Source organism: Choloepus didactylus, chromosome 5, assembly GCF_015220235.1.
Source record: "Choloepus didactylus isolate mChoDid1 chromosome 5, mChoDid1.pri, whole genome shotgun sequence".
NCBI lineage: Eukaryota > Metazoa > Chordata > Mammalia > Pilosa > Megalonychidae > Choloepus > Choloepus didactylus.
Genome location: NC_051311.1, coordinates 52024606 through 52039955, shown reverse-complemented (window position 1 = coordinate 52039955; position 15350 = coordinate 52024606). Strand labels below are relative to the sequence as shown.

At 40.2% G+C, this 15350-nt stretch overlaps 1 protein-coding gene and 1 pseudogene across 1 annotated transcript in view; both read right to left on the bottom strand.

Annotated features, from left to right (window-relative positions):
• Window positions 1-15350, bottom strand: part of KIAA1549 (KIAA1549 ortholog) — a 173563-nt gene that overhangs the window by 117760 nt on the left and 40453 nt on the right. The window lies entirely within an intron of this gene.
• Window positions 11423-13084, bottom strand: LOC119534038 (annotated as a pseudogene).

The window sequence follows — 15350 nt, the reverse complement described above, 5'->3', positions numbered from 1 at the left end:
AATGGGTGTTAAAGTGTTGACTTTCCACGTATAGAACTGTACTATGACCCCAGGCTCATGCCGTGAGGTCAGGGTCAGGTTCTCAGGCACTGGTAATGGAAACAGCTCTGGCTACCATAAGAAGGAAAGGGATTCAATGGAAGGATACCAGAGTCCAAAGAATGGGCAAGAAAGCTCCGGTGCAGAAAAGAGTCAAGAGCCAAGTGAGGCTGGACAGCTGAGCACCCCACTGGGGTCACGCTACTGGAAGGGTTGGCCGGGGCTGTCACAGCTGGCACGACCACAGACAGGGCTACCCAGCGACTTCTCAACTCCTTGGTTGCCTCTGACCTATGGTATCACTCCCTTGAGACTGAAAATCCAGGAGAGTGTCCAACTGGCCAAGCCTAGGCCACATGCCACGTTGCCCCATCAACCCTGTGGCCCTCTGACACTTGCACAATGAGGTATTTCCCAGAAAAAGAAAGGGTGGTTCACCAAAATGACAAACGGCCCCTACAGGGCCATCAGGACCTCAGTTTTGCTGGAAAAATCTCCACAGATAAAATGTACAACTCTTTAGCACCACCAGAGAGGGGGCAATGTCTATCTTCTACTTGTTCAATTCCTTTGGGAAAATCCCATGTAATTAGTCACACCATTTCCTTGTCTAGATGTGGGGATACAGGTAACAATTAGTGACTTTACTGAAACAATGAAGAGAACTAATGAGTAACTTCAGAAAGCAACAACTGCAACATGATACTGAACTAATGGTACTGTAAATCTTTTTAAAAATTCATACTATTATAGTTAAAATATCTGTATTTTGGGATTTAGGGATTCTCTATTTCTTTGTCTGATGTTCTCACCTGAGAAGATAAGGATACCAAAATGTTGGTGTAATTCAAAGCACAGTAAAGAGTATTTATTGGAAGATGTTCTGTTTGGCTTTGCTTTGTTTTATTCTTTCCTAAATAAAATACAATCTTTCACCAACCTGGAAAGCAAGAAGGTCAGCACTTTAAGTAACTAAAACAAACTAAACTAAATACTCAATTCACTGAGAACAAAGGAGAAAAAATTCTCAGTCAGCCATCTGTTTCTGGAATGATTTAATTCAAAACACGTCCCATGACAACAGGGAAAAGGACACCATCAGCTTCAAGATAATCTCCTGTCTCTGATTACACTCAGAGCTGGACTGGCACACGACATCCATGACTAAGCATGAGGCAGCACTTTCCTTCTCAAACAAGCAGCCAGCAGCAATTAATTCCCACGCAAAAGCAGAAGTCTGTAACAAAGCAGCCAGAAGACACCCCTACATCCCTGGGTGGGTCTAATTCCAACAAACAGTAAACAGCTTATGCTACAGGCTCAATTCCTTAATTCAGCTCTAAAGCAAGTTTTTACTTTATATCAAAGAAGCAGGAGGTTTAACAGAGAGAGACGGTCACTCCAGCTGAAAGAGGCTGCATGGACAAAGGCACCGAGTCTGGACCATTGTGGGATGTGTTTGCATAATAAACAGGAGTAGCTCAACTTGGTTGGAGAGAATATTAGATAAGTTGGCTGAAGAGTGTGAGAATGTCAGTAGACAATGGGCAGCCACTGAATATTTTAAGCAAAGCAGCCTTTTTAATCAAAATCATGCTGCAGAAAAATTAATCTGGCAGAGTCCAGAGAAGCACAAAATGGTGATCATCATATGCACATATACACAGGGAAGGAGTAAGGGAAATATGATCAGGGCAGTGACAGGAATGGAAAAGAGGTTACAAATAAGAGACACACACAAGGTAAACTATATTATAAAACGTAGCAGCTGATGGAGCATACAGAGCAAAAGAGGAAACCAAGACAAAGATGACTTACAGTCACAGATTCATCTGTCGAGTTGCCAACCTCTAAAAACACCGGATCCTCCCCATATGCCAGTTAATAACTCACTCTCACAGCCAGGCTCTTCTAGTGCTGTCATCTCTCAAATCCCCTCGCCCTCACTGCCACTCCTTAGTGCCTAGCAAACCTCCACGAGGAGACAGGCTTCCCAGGGTACTGGAGTGCAAGAGACAGAGATGTTCTGCAATACTGGACACTGACCCTCCTTCCTCGCTTACTCTAAGCTCAATTCAAGAACCAGGAGAGCCCAAAGTGTCTGCAAACATCCCTTCAAATGGCAAGCCCTAGATTGCATCTATAAGTGCTTCTTGAATGGTGTTGTAAGCCCCAAGTACAAAAAGGTGGTAACCCAGCAAGGGCTCAGCACCTCCAACACGACCGTTCCCTACCCTGTGCAGATGGTGTCACTGGAGATGTGTGACACCCCCACACACACACTCACCCCCACCTCTTGGAGCTGTGGGGCCAAGGGAAGTTGTGCTGAGGAAGGCTGTACCTGCCCCTGCCCTGGTCATGGGTGTGCTCCCGGCCACGGAAATCAGCCATGGCTATGGGCGCTCCCCACAAGCCACAGCCTCTTCTAGCCCCATCTGGAGTTTTCTAACATGCAGATATAATGGATCCATCTCTATGCATCTGAGATTCATCCAAAGGAAGTAAAAAACATAATCCTACCATGTCACCCCATTTGTAAAATCCTACAGTGGTTCTTATTTGCTTTCAGAAATCCAAAGTCCTCAGCTGCTATAAAGAGCCCTCATGTCCTAGTCACTGCCTGCCCTGCTGGAGTCACCCTCCTCCACAACTAGCCTGTGCTCCAGCCATCCAGTGCTCTCTCTGACCACCATGCTTTTGCAATGGCTGTTCCCTCTTCTGGAAATACCTGTCTCTCCTTCTTTTCCTAACTACTACTATCATGCTCCTAGACTACCCTTTTCCATCTTCCCAAGAACCCAGTGCATGATTTTCTCATAAAACTTAAATTGTAATTTTTGATTTGCTCAGCTGCTTTCCCTAGTAGACAGACTGTGTGTTACTTGAAGGAAAAGGCTGTATCACTGTGTCTCCATGTCTGGCCCAAAGCCTAGCATGTTCATTCAATCATTCATTCATAAATTCAACAAAAATCATGTAAGCTAAATACAGTATTAGAAAGAAACAACACCACCACCCCTTTATGGATCTTACAGTCTAAGAGGGAGACAACAGTTATAAATTGTAAGGACTTCTAACAAGGAAATGAGCAAGGTGCTGTGACTGAGAACCATGGACAGGAAGGTTGGGAAGAAAACACTGAGGAGGTGTGTTTGAGCCGAGACCTGAAGGATGAGAAGCCAGAAGAAAAAGAGAGCAGAAGGGTCCTCCAGGCAGAGGGCATGGCGTGTGCAAAGGCCTGAAGTGGGGAAGATCTTACATGTGAAAATAGCTGGTGCAAAATAGCCACAGCATGCCACAACCTTACCAAAAGGAGTTCCCAAATACCTAGGTCCCTACCTGAGATTCTATAAAAGAGTCACTCACTAAGTCTTACCTTTCAGAAACTTAAATCCACCAGAGTATTCCTATGCCAGACAAGTCCTAAAACTTAGAGGCAACAGCCTCTTTAAGATCAACTATCAGATGCAGCCCCCTTCCCCATACTGTCAACACCCCCTTTCAATATGAACAAGTTAGGGTGCTCACTGCCTAGACACCCCTGAAGATGGAGAAAGGGATTAAGTGAGAGAAAGGGGTAGCAACAAACAAGATAAGATTTAACAAAGGTCTATGAATGCTGAAACTTTATATAATTATATATATACTTTTGGCTGCTGGGGTGTTGGAATGGCTGGAAGGAGGAAAATGACATGGTGCAACTGTAGCCTATAGCATCCTTTGGAGTTTGCTCTATAGCCGTGCCTTGAAGGTCTTCACCTTTCTGTATATAACTTGTATTGCATAATAGGGAACGGACTGAGACTGTGGAACTGTAACCCATAACAACTTTTTTTGAAGATCACCTAAATAACTGCTTGTTGAGCTGTACATCGAGAGTTGACGCCTTTCTATATGTATGTTATATTTTACAATAGGGGAAATGGCTGAAGTTGTGGAACTGTGACCCATGACAGTCTTTGAAATTTGTTAACAACCTGTGAAATCGTACTTTGAAAGTTATCACTGTTATGTTTATGTGTTACAGCTCACAATAAAAAACAAACAAACAAAAAACAGCTGGTACAAACGGTGTAGAGGCAGCAAGGAGAGCCTGGCACTGGATGAGGCTGGTGTGGAAGGCAGGGAGCCGATTCTAGGTAGGTGGAAAAGGGATTCTAGTGCTCCAGAGAGCAATGTAAGCCGAGAATACAGGTTTGGTGACAAACTGCAGAAAGACAATAAATGAAATCAAATGACACCATTGAGGGAGAGAGAGAAGAAAAGGATGGACTTGGGGTGGGTGGAGGACCCCGTGTTCTGCAGAAATCAGAGTAGTCACCTCTAGCAGTCATACCAAATTGAGTGGTATTTACAAACACTTCCACCATCCAATTCAGTACATCACACAAATTATTCTCATCTTAATTTATTTCCATTCACTGACGATCTTTCTCACTGACTTCTTGGTATGAAAAGCCTATGATTAGTAATTACCCATAGCAATAACTCTCTAAGTATCCATAATTATGACTTCTCTTGGTTTATTGAAAGGTTCCTTGTGATGCCAGGATGAAGAATAAGAAGAAGTTAATATAAATACTAATTTTCCAGGAAAATAACCAGATCAAATGTGTAAATAAGCCAAAGGCAATTTTTCAAAACTGAAGTTCTACCAATATGGGGAGTTTTACATTAATTTTTGTTATTTAAAGTAAGATGTTTAAATGCTGCCAGTAAATCACTTTAACATTTAAAACTTTTTATTATAGAGTTCTCAGGAATACACGAAAGTTGAGAGGCTAGAACCCATTACCCAGCTTCAACACCTTCAGCTTTCTACCATTCTTGTTTCATATGTCCCTCACAACTTTTTAAAATGAAAGGAAAGTAAATCCCAGAGATCATTCACCAAAACTTCAGTATCTCTAACTGATAAGGACTTCAAAAAATCATAATCATAGTATCATTATCATACCCAGCAACAATGAAAATAATTCCTTAATATTGTCTAATTATCTAGCCCATACCCAGTTTTCTTTGATGGTCTTAAAATACTTTCGTACAATTGGCTTTTCAAATCAGGACCCAAACAAGGTGCACACATTGCTTTGGCTGATGATTCTCTTAAGTCTCTTTTACTTTATAGCAGTCCCCCCTCGCCTGTTTTTTCTTTTAAGTTTTCATCATTTATTTGTTGAAAAAGATAGGTCATTTGTCCCTGTGGGTAGCCTACATTCTAAAAATGGCTAACTGTATTCTCATAGTGTCATTTAACATGTTCCTCTAATACCCAAATTTTCTACAAACAGGTAGTTAGATTGAGAGACTTGATCAGATTCAGGATCAGCATATTTGCCAAGAATACTTAACAAATGGTGCTCTGTACTTCCTGCTGCATCACATCAGGATGTGCCTAATGCCTCATTACCCCACTTTTAGTGATACTAAAATTGATCAAGGGGTTCAAGCAGTGACAGCCTGGTCCATGCATATAAGGCTCCTCGTCAACTTTTCACCTAATGATTAAGCAGTCACTGGTGATCATTTCTTTTTTTTTTTTTTTTTTTTAATCTTCATTTTATTGAGATATATTCACATACCACGCAGTCATACAAAACAAATCGTACTTTCGATTGTTACAGTACCATTACATAGTGGTACATTCATCACCCAAATCAATCCCTGACACCTTCATTAGCACACACACAAAAATAACAAGAATAATAATTAGAGTGAAAAAGAGCAATTGAAGTGAAAAAGAACACTGGGTACCTTTGTCTGTTTGTTTCCTTCCCCTATTTTTCTACTCATCCATCCATAAACTAGACAAAGTGGAGTGTGGTCCTTATGGCTTTCCCAATCCCATTGTCACCCCTCATAAGGGTGATCATTTCTTACAGCCATTATTTCACTAGGGAGGTTGGGTTTTTTAAACCCGTGTTAATTAAAGATATTCCAAAGCTCAGATACAATTTTAGAAAGAATAATAATTATTTGGTATCTGAAATAATGTGTGTGTGTTAGACCGTATCACAAGTCACTTAATTAGGAATTCAATACGAAGATGCTGATCTGTATTGTCCTTTAGAAAGATTACAGATAAATTAATGACTCTGTGAATGAATTAGAATAAAGCCCTTGTTGTTCTCCATGTGGAGTTCAAAGTTCCAAAAAGATAGTAAAGAAAAAATAAAGTAGATCTTGAAAATTATGACAATTATGGAAAATAAGGAGAGGAGGAAATTGAAATGTCAGAATATTTCCAAAGCAGTACTTTTATTTTATTTCCTTTCCAAAGGATAGATTAATGAAGTACTAAAACAGTTTCAATTTCCACTTCTTCCCAGGCACCTTAACTAGAGCTTCTAGGAAACAGCAAAAAAGAATTTGAATCCTTTTCTTTCCTACCCTACACTCAGAGAAGTGTTAATAAACAATACAATGTCTATGTGAACAAAGGAAGAATTCCCTCCACCGCCTCCAAAAACTGAGACTAATTAATGCCTCAGACATAATCATTTAATCACCTAGAGAAAGCCTCTATTAATAGCCAAGCCTCACGGGCCACCTACATTTCCCCCTGGATTAGGGGACTTGCAGCTCTGAAGAGCAATCAGCTCCCAACTGAATTTTAGCAGCCTGGTGCAAGCAGTGGAGAAGGCTAGCCTGAACTCCTCAAAGAAAAGAATTAAGGAAACAAAAACGCTGCAATGATCAATTCAGAGGTTTATAGGCTCATGTCAATAATAACCTCCCATACCAGTTTGTACTCCAAACCCGTATTTCACATAATCCTTTCTACCTAACAACCTTCCAGACAGCTATCATTATTCTTCCCACTTTACTGGTAAAGAAACTGAGGCTCTGACAGATTAAGTAATTTATTCAAGATCCTACAACTAGTAAGTGGTGGAGCCAGGATTTAACTCAAACCTATCTGGCACCCAAACCCCTTGTGCTCTCCACACCACACTGCCTCGCTTGGGAGATACATATTTTGAACTGCACCTAAGAGTTTTCAGGGGAAATTTCTAAATAACCATTCCTGAATCTTCCAGCCTGTTCCCCAGAGTTTCTTGTTAATCAACTCTTTAATAATGCCCCAACCCCTACATGTCTACAGAAGTGGTGTCGTTTCTAGCTCCGTTGTTGGCATCTGCTGTGTTTAGCTCTCAGCTACATTTTTCAAGTCAACGCACATAACATCCTTGCATATGTAGCTAACTTCACATTTTGTTTTCATAATTTATATTTATTATAAAACATTTCAAACATTTAGAAGGCTATATGGAATAATAAAAAGAACATCATATACCCATCCCTATGCTTTAAGAAATATTAACACTTTTGCCTATTTCTTTAAGTATTTTTTTTTTTTTCTTTTCAGAAATAAGACTTGAAACGGACAGGTGAAACCCTTTATACACTCTCTTCTCAATCCCACTCCTTTCTCCTAAAGGGGTGATCACTTTCCTGAATTTGACGTTTATCATTGCCATGCCTATTTTATAATATTACTACATATGCAGGGATCCATAAATAATATATAGCATGGTTTTGCATGTTTTCAAACTTTATATAAATATTAGCATACTGAATATATCATTCTGTTAACTGGCCTTTTCCCCTTAACATTGTTTTGGAGATTTATACTTGCTGCTACATGTAGCTCTAGTTCATTCATTTCAATAGCCACATAGTATCCCTTTGTACATTATATCCCAATTTATTTATCCATTTTCCTGTTGATAGATATTTAAATGGTTTTCTTTATTTTTTCTATTTCAAAGAACAATGCTATGAAATTTTTGTACATGCCTTCGCAAACACAAGTGCTACTGTTTTTTTAATTCAATTTTATTGAGACATATTCATATACCATACAGTCATCCAAAATGTACAATCATTTACAGCACTATCATATAGTTGTGCATTCATCACCCTAAAATCTATTTTTGAACATTTTCCTTGTATCAGAAAAAGTAAAACTAAGAATAAAAAATAAAAGTAAAAAAGAACACCCAAATCATAGCCCCCACTCTATTTTTCATTTAGTTTTTTGTCCCCATTTTTCTATTCATCCATTGATATACTGGAAAAAGGGAGTGTGATCCACAAGACGGTCACAATCACACTGTCATCCCTTATATGCTACATTGCTATACAATCATCTTCAAGAGTCAAAGCTACTAGGTTGCAGTTTGATAGTTTCAGGTATTTACTTCTAGCTATTCCAATACACTAAAACCTAAAAAGGGTTATCTATATAGTGCATAAGTATGCCCACCACAGTGACCTCTCAACTCCATTTGGAATCTCTCAGTCACTGAAACTTCATTTTGTTTCATTTCACGTCCCACTTTTGGTCAAGATGTTCTCAATCCCATGATGTCAGGTCCAGATGCATCCTAGGGAGTTATATCCTGTGTTGCCAGGGAGATTTACACCCCTGGGAGTCAGGTCTCACGTAGTGCAGAGGGCAGTGAGTTCACCTGCCAAGTTGTCTTAGTTAGAGAGAGAGAGAGGGCCACATCTCAGCAACAAAGAGGTACTCAGGGGGAGACTCTTAGGCACAATTATAAGCAGGTTTAGCCTCTCCTTTGCAGTAACGAGCTTCATAAGGGCAACAGCCAGTCCTCAAAGTCTGTGAGAACATCAGCAACAATCCCGGTGAGGAAGCCCAACACCTCTGCATTTTCCCCCAGCTCCTCAGAGGGCCCTGCATATGTATTTTTACTCTCTGCCCAAGCTACTTTGGGATGTGTTGCTATTTCACACTAACCTATGCAAACCTACCAGGTCTCACTTCCTATTAAAAGTTCCATGCAGTTATGGTATTTGAACAAACTGTACAAGTTGAATTGTTTAGGAATTATAGATCCTTAGTGCTACAGTTTTTTAAGAGGCAGTGGTTCTCAACCCGGTCTGCACATAAGAATCACCTGAAAAACTTTTAAATTACTGATGCCTAGATTCAATTCCAGGGGCCTGGAGTAAGGCTTAGAAAGACATTTTTTTAAGCTTCCCAAAGTTGAGAATATGCTGTTGTACAGTAAGTATATACTTAGAAAGAGCATTGCCTCATATAATATGCACATGTTCAACTTAAAATATAATGCAAATTTGTTTTCTAAGGTGGTTATTTGCTACCATTTGACAGTGTGTTTTGGCCACATTTGTAAAGACTCTGTGAAAAGAAAAAGAAACATTATTTCTGTAGGTCATTGATCCACCCAGCTCAATATCCATATCACTTAGCTCTAAAACAAGTTTATGGAAAAGCAGAGGTAACCCTCAAATAAACTATTTAATCCATAAACTTATCCACATCCATGAAAATGCCACAGAGAACCTTAGGATTCTGATAGTGAGTGGTTCAGATATCCATATACTCATAGCATCCACAGAACAAATACTCCCCAAACAAAACGCATTCTCTAAGTTCTAAGAGACACTCAAAGCATTAATAATTTTGTCTTTTTTCTATTTCTGGCTTTTTTTACTTTTTTTTTTGCACTGTCTTCTCTTCTTCAGCATTCCATATCACAACAAGTATGAAAGTAGTTAGGAAAAACTAATCTTTAACAGTAGGACAAAAACTGAAGTTAGCAGTGAATGTTTAACCAATCAAATTCACAACAAGCTAGAAAATGGAAGAGTTTGGGGTTCAGAGGACATATATTCTTCATGTCTGGAAAATCTCAATCAGTTATGTCACCTGGTAGATATTTACACATCATAAGTTGTACTTTGCTGTGATGGAGTAAGTAGGGGAAACTTTCTTTTTAAAGTGTGGATTTAACACTACATGATTGAGTTGGGAAACATTAAGAAAACATTTTACTTATTAAAAATAAAAGTCCATCCTTTAAAGAACCAACCTGTATGTAAGTTTCCCATTGGGGGAGCATTCTCATGGAGATACTATAAGGTCAAGGCTCCCTCTCCATTTCTTGCTCTTTTGTTCTTTAACAGATCCCTCTGTGCTATCTTTTTCCTGATAGGGTCCAAAGTGCTCACTCCTCACAGAGCAAGACACCTTCTCTCCCTGCAGCCAAAGCAGACCTCTCCATCTCTACACTGCTATCCATTCAGGTTTACCAGGTAGAAGTCTCCCTTGCAATGCCTGCCACCCTTAATTTTAACATACTTGCTTAACTATAAATTTTTTTTATAAATTTTTTAAATAAATAAGATTATTTTAAGTCTGAAATGCTTCAGTATTTCCATCCATTCTAAAGGCATAGTTTAGCACATTTTACTACCCATTAAATAATATTCATAATCCCCATCATTAGAATGTATCCCATCTATGAGATTTTTAATCCAACAATATTTTTCATTTCTAAATTTTCTCATTGATTCTTATTTTCCTCTCCTTGTTTCCTTCATATGTTTTAATTTCATAATTTCTTATTCTTTTTTTTCATTTTTTATTACTTTGTGTCACAAAGAGCTTTGACATTTTTAAGCCTCTATCAATTACTCAAAAGATTTTTTTCATTAAAAAGTATCATTAATAAGAAACACAAGCAAGAGAAAAGAATATCTAAAATTCTAGGAAGGCAAGTAATATCAGGTTAGACTTGCTTAAGGTAAGAGTCTTGCCCCCTTACATGACTGGAATACCCCTTGATTTCTGGGCTAAATTTTGCATCTTCAAGGTCTTAATTAATGGTTGAAGCATTGATTAATGATTGGTGAAACAAACCCTGAAACTTAAGACTTGGCACACATTATAAAAAAGTTGATTTATCCAACGCACACTGAGGAATCCTTGAGAAGTGGTGATTTTAAGAAGCTGGAACACTGACAATAATAAAGTTAAATAATGGTCATGAATCTTTAAGACAACAAAGTGGCACTCAGCAGAAAAGAAAAATAGCTGTTATAACATCGGGATAAGGAGAAATGGATTATTTTTTGTGTAGTGTGGAATAAGTAAGAGGCTCAGGAAAACTTGGCAGAGGCTTTCCCTCATCAGCATTTATGCAAAACTGTGTTTGAGGATCAACAAAAGGGTGAATTATTTCCATTCTATTTCCCCATTCAAGAATTCTTCCAATTATTGGAAGATCTTCTTTATATACACTTACCTTCCCCTCTTTCCAGTCTTCAGAAAAGGGGAGAATTCTTAAAAAACAGATCTAAGCTCTCATTCCAGATATGCATTTCATAGTTACAGTAGTTACCTCAAAAATAGAAGTATGAGGAGTGAGTGACAATCTGGTTTCAAATTATACTATGAGTCTCCCTATAGCAACCTTGCAGGGGCAAATGGTCCTGGAATAGATCTTAGTTACAAAGGTATTCCAATCCTAGGAAACTGTTAATTACCTGAGCAAAGCTGGCAAATGAGGTTGGTCAGCAATAGGAGGAGATTACTCCTAATGGACTGAGTCTGGAAGAAACTTGCTCCTAACGGCCCCTTGTAGGCATGACGACAGCAGGTGAAGAAAGAAAAGCATCTTCTTTCCACTGAGAAGTGATGGTATTTAACCCAGTGTAGAACTGGATGCCCTGTTTGCCACAGAAACTGGTGTCTCCCTTGAAGGAAGATCGAAAGCCAGTGAAAGAGAACACTGGCAAAGGCATTGGAATGGGAACATTCACACCTATCTGTCCGAATCCAGCAGGTGGGAATATTTTTGAGCTGTGGCTCCACTGGTGGTGAAGAAGGCAGTTCCATTTCCTTCTGGGTTATCATTTATAATCTTGATGGCTTCATCCAATGTTTCTGTCTCCAGAACCACAAGAACTGGACCAAAAATCTCTTCTTTGTAACAGGTCATATTTGGCTTGACATTTGAGATGATGGTTGGCTCAACAAAGTTGCCATTTTCATAGCCTTTGACTTTAATTTTTCATGCATCAAGGAGGATGGAAGCTCCCTCCATTGTTTCACTATCAATAAGATCACAGACTTCCTCTTTAGCCTGGGGGGTTACCAGAGGGCCAAGATCAGCTCCAGGCTGGTCTCCTGCATTCACTCAGGTTTTTGGTGCACTCCACCAGCTCTGGCAGCCACTTCTTGGCATCTCCCACAAGCACTGCTGTCGAAAGAGCCATGCAGCACTGACCGGCTGCTCTAAATACTGCCCCAAGCAGCTGGTTCAAGGTATTTTCCTTATTAGCATCTGGCATGACTACTCCGTGGTTCTTGGCTCCCATGTTGGCTTGAACTCTCTTGCCATGTCTTGATCCTCTCTTGCAGATATTCTTTCCTGTCTGGTTGGATCTCACAAAGCTCATTGTTTTGATGTCCGGATGATCGCAAATGTAATTTACAGCTTCATGTTGTTCATGGATGATGTTCACTGTTCCATCTGGAGCACCAGAGTCCTGGAGCAACTCAGCAAGAAGCACAGTTGCTCCAGGGACTCACTCTGATGGTTTCATTAGTCAGGTATTTCCACACACCATGGCTGTGGGAAACATCCAAAGGGGGATCATGGCAGGAAAATTGAATGGTGCAAGGCCTGCACATACACCCAGGCACAAACAGTAGGAATAAAGGTCCATGTCTTTGGTGATGGGTGGCATGGTCTCTCCCAGCATGAGGGATGTCACACTAGGGGGATGATGAACCACCTGAAGGCCTTGAAATACATCTCCTTCAGCATCAGCTAGGGTCTTTCCTTGTTCCAATGTGATCAACCTTGCAATTTCTTTCAAGTTTTCTTTAATAAGTTGCAGCAGAACAGGACCTGCTGACAGTTTAATATTGAAGCGTCTGCCCACGCGGGAAAAGCACGTTTGCAGGAAGCAACAGCTGCAGCCATTTCAGCCCTGGTGGTCTGAGGGACCCGACCAATTACCTCATTGGTGGCTGGGTTGTAGATGTCGGCTGGGTTGTAGACGTCAATCCATTTGTCACTTTTGGATTCAACAAATTTCCCATCAATGAAGAGTTTTACAGTTGGCACTGAAGAGGAAGAGGAGGAGGATGCTGGAAACCAGGTGGAGTTTACCTTGGAAGAAACCTGCAGGAAACGGGCCCACATTGCTGCCGAAGCCGCCGTGGCTCTGGGCCTCTTCTCCACCTCCTCGCTCCTCTACTGCTGGGCAGGTCCCCAGAAGGGCCACCACTCTAAGCCCCCATTTCTTGCTCTCTTTGAAACAAATACCATTTACCTCTTTAATTCTAAACATACCCATTTTAAAGTCTCTATCAGACTATTCCTCAAAATTAACTTCATCTGTATTATTGTCATGTTCTGCTCAGTGATTTTGTTCGTTATTTTTTCTAGCATTCAATTTCTTCATATATTTCAGAACTCACAGCAGGCTTTTGTCCCCCCCCCCCCCATCCCCGTCTTTGTCCTCCTACTCCTCTCCCTCTTCCTGAAGTTTTGCAGCAGCTACTACCTAGATCCTGGATTCCCAGCCCAGGTCTAGAAGCTGTCTTATATGATATTTTGGGCTCAGGTTCTTCAGTGATGCTGAAATATTGTAAGTATAGTCAGAAAGCCATAGGTTCTGTTTCTGTCCTGTCCTCCTAGATACGCAGCTTGCAAAAAAAGCCAACTTTTTCTCTGTTTCTTCACTTTTTTCTCTAGCCCCATTTCACCACTGGGGCAGCCCTACCAAGCCCTGGCCTAGTCTGACTCCAGGCCCCCCTCTCCCACCCTCAGCCAGAGCATCCTCAGAAGCTGGCAGAACCTGACGTCAGCCCCAAAATTCTGTACCAAATCTGGTCCCCAGAGGTGCCTGTCTTGTTTTTGAGACTGGATATGACTTTTCAGTTTCCTGTTTGTATTTCTTCTATCAATTTTAGGTGTTTAAAGCACAAATTCATTCATGCCGTCATGCCCAAGAACTGTGATTGATTCCTGACCACCTCCATTTAAAAACAGACTGCTAACATGTTTTCTTCTAGACACATGATATCATCCCATAAAACAGGCCAATTTTTCAATAAGATTATAAAGGTTTTTTTTTCCATAATATGATGTGGCAATTTTAAATATATCCACAGCCTACATCAACAGAAAGCTTGACAAAGAACAAGTTTAAATGGATGCTCTCATCTCTGAGCTTACTCTTCTCCCACTCACACACACCCCCTCCTCTCTCCGTTCTTTGTCTGTCTCTCCCGGTCACTAGTTCTTATCTGCCTCTCATCTTCTCCATTTCCTCCCTAACTGTTTTAACATATCATAATAATTTGAAACTGAACCATATATTTTATTCATTGCTGCATTTACTGAGTGAGGTTTTTTTTTATTCTCTGCTTTTAAAGACTGGGTTATCATTTGTTCTTTAAACACTATTTTCTACTTGTATGTGAGCCTTAGCTGATTTCTCCCTTTTAGGAATCAGTGGTCTCTAAGAGAAAAGGGCTCTTGATTACTGATGTTACTTAAACAGGGCATCCTCAGCAAGGATTTTAAACCACTCTACTGTCTTGATACAATTACTCTTTATTTTGCTTGGCTACAGGGACAAGGAGAGAAGTCTCTTACAGACAAAAATATTCTAACACAAGAACGTTAACTAAAAATAATTTTAAAAAATAAAAAAAGCTTTTAGCAGTCCTACATAGAGGCACCTGGAGGTATCCAGTTATTTAGAATCCCAGGAAATGTCTGTAATGCCACCAGGCATTTTCAGATGCCCCTGCAGGTGACAGTGCCCCATCTGAGAACCACAGATGGCCAGGGGACAGAGGCTGACGGGAACAGGTAAGCAACCTCTAAGGCACCCCTGGCACCACCACTGCTAAGTGGTGTACAAAAACCACAGTAGTGCATTCACTCGGATTCTACTGTCAACATGTTTACACCAAATGGGAGGGAAGTCAAATGAAAACTTTCCCTCACTTCCACACCCATCTCACGGTTTTTAAACCCATTAGTATAGAATCCTTGTAACAGTGCAATTGAATTTCTTGTGTAATTTGTGGCCCCTGTGTTGACCAATTTCCCCAAGATGAAATATTAAATAAAATAGGTTACCATGGAAAACCACTGTAATAAAAATCAATTTAGTAATATCCATGTCAGCTAGTATTTATTGTCTCCCTACTATATACCAGGTTCTGTGCTAAGCACCTTTCAGATCATATAGCACTTAAATTCTCCAACAGTCCACTTTACAAATGTGGAAACTGAAGCTGGAGAGGGTTAAGTAACCAGTGAAGCTAATATATTAGTAAGAGATGGTGCTGGGATTTGCACGAAGGTCTGGCCTCCAACGGAGTTCACCTGACCCCACTGGTTTTCCAGCCCAGAAAGTGATCTGCAAACTCACAGGCTCACATACTCCTAAGCAAAAATTCCCAAGCACATGCCCACATTTATACTTTTATTTATTTAAAAACTAAACAT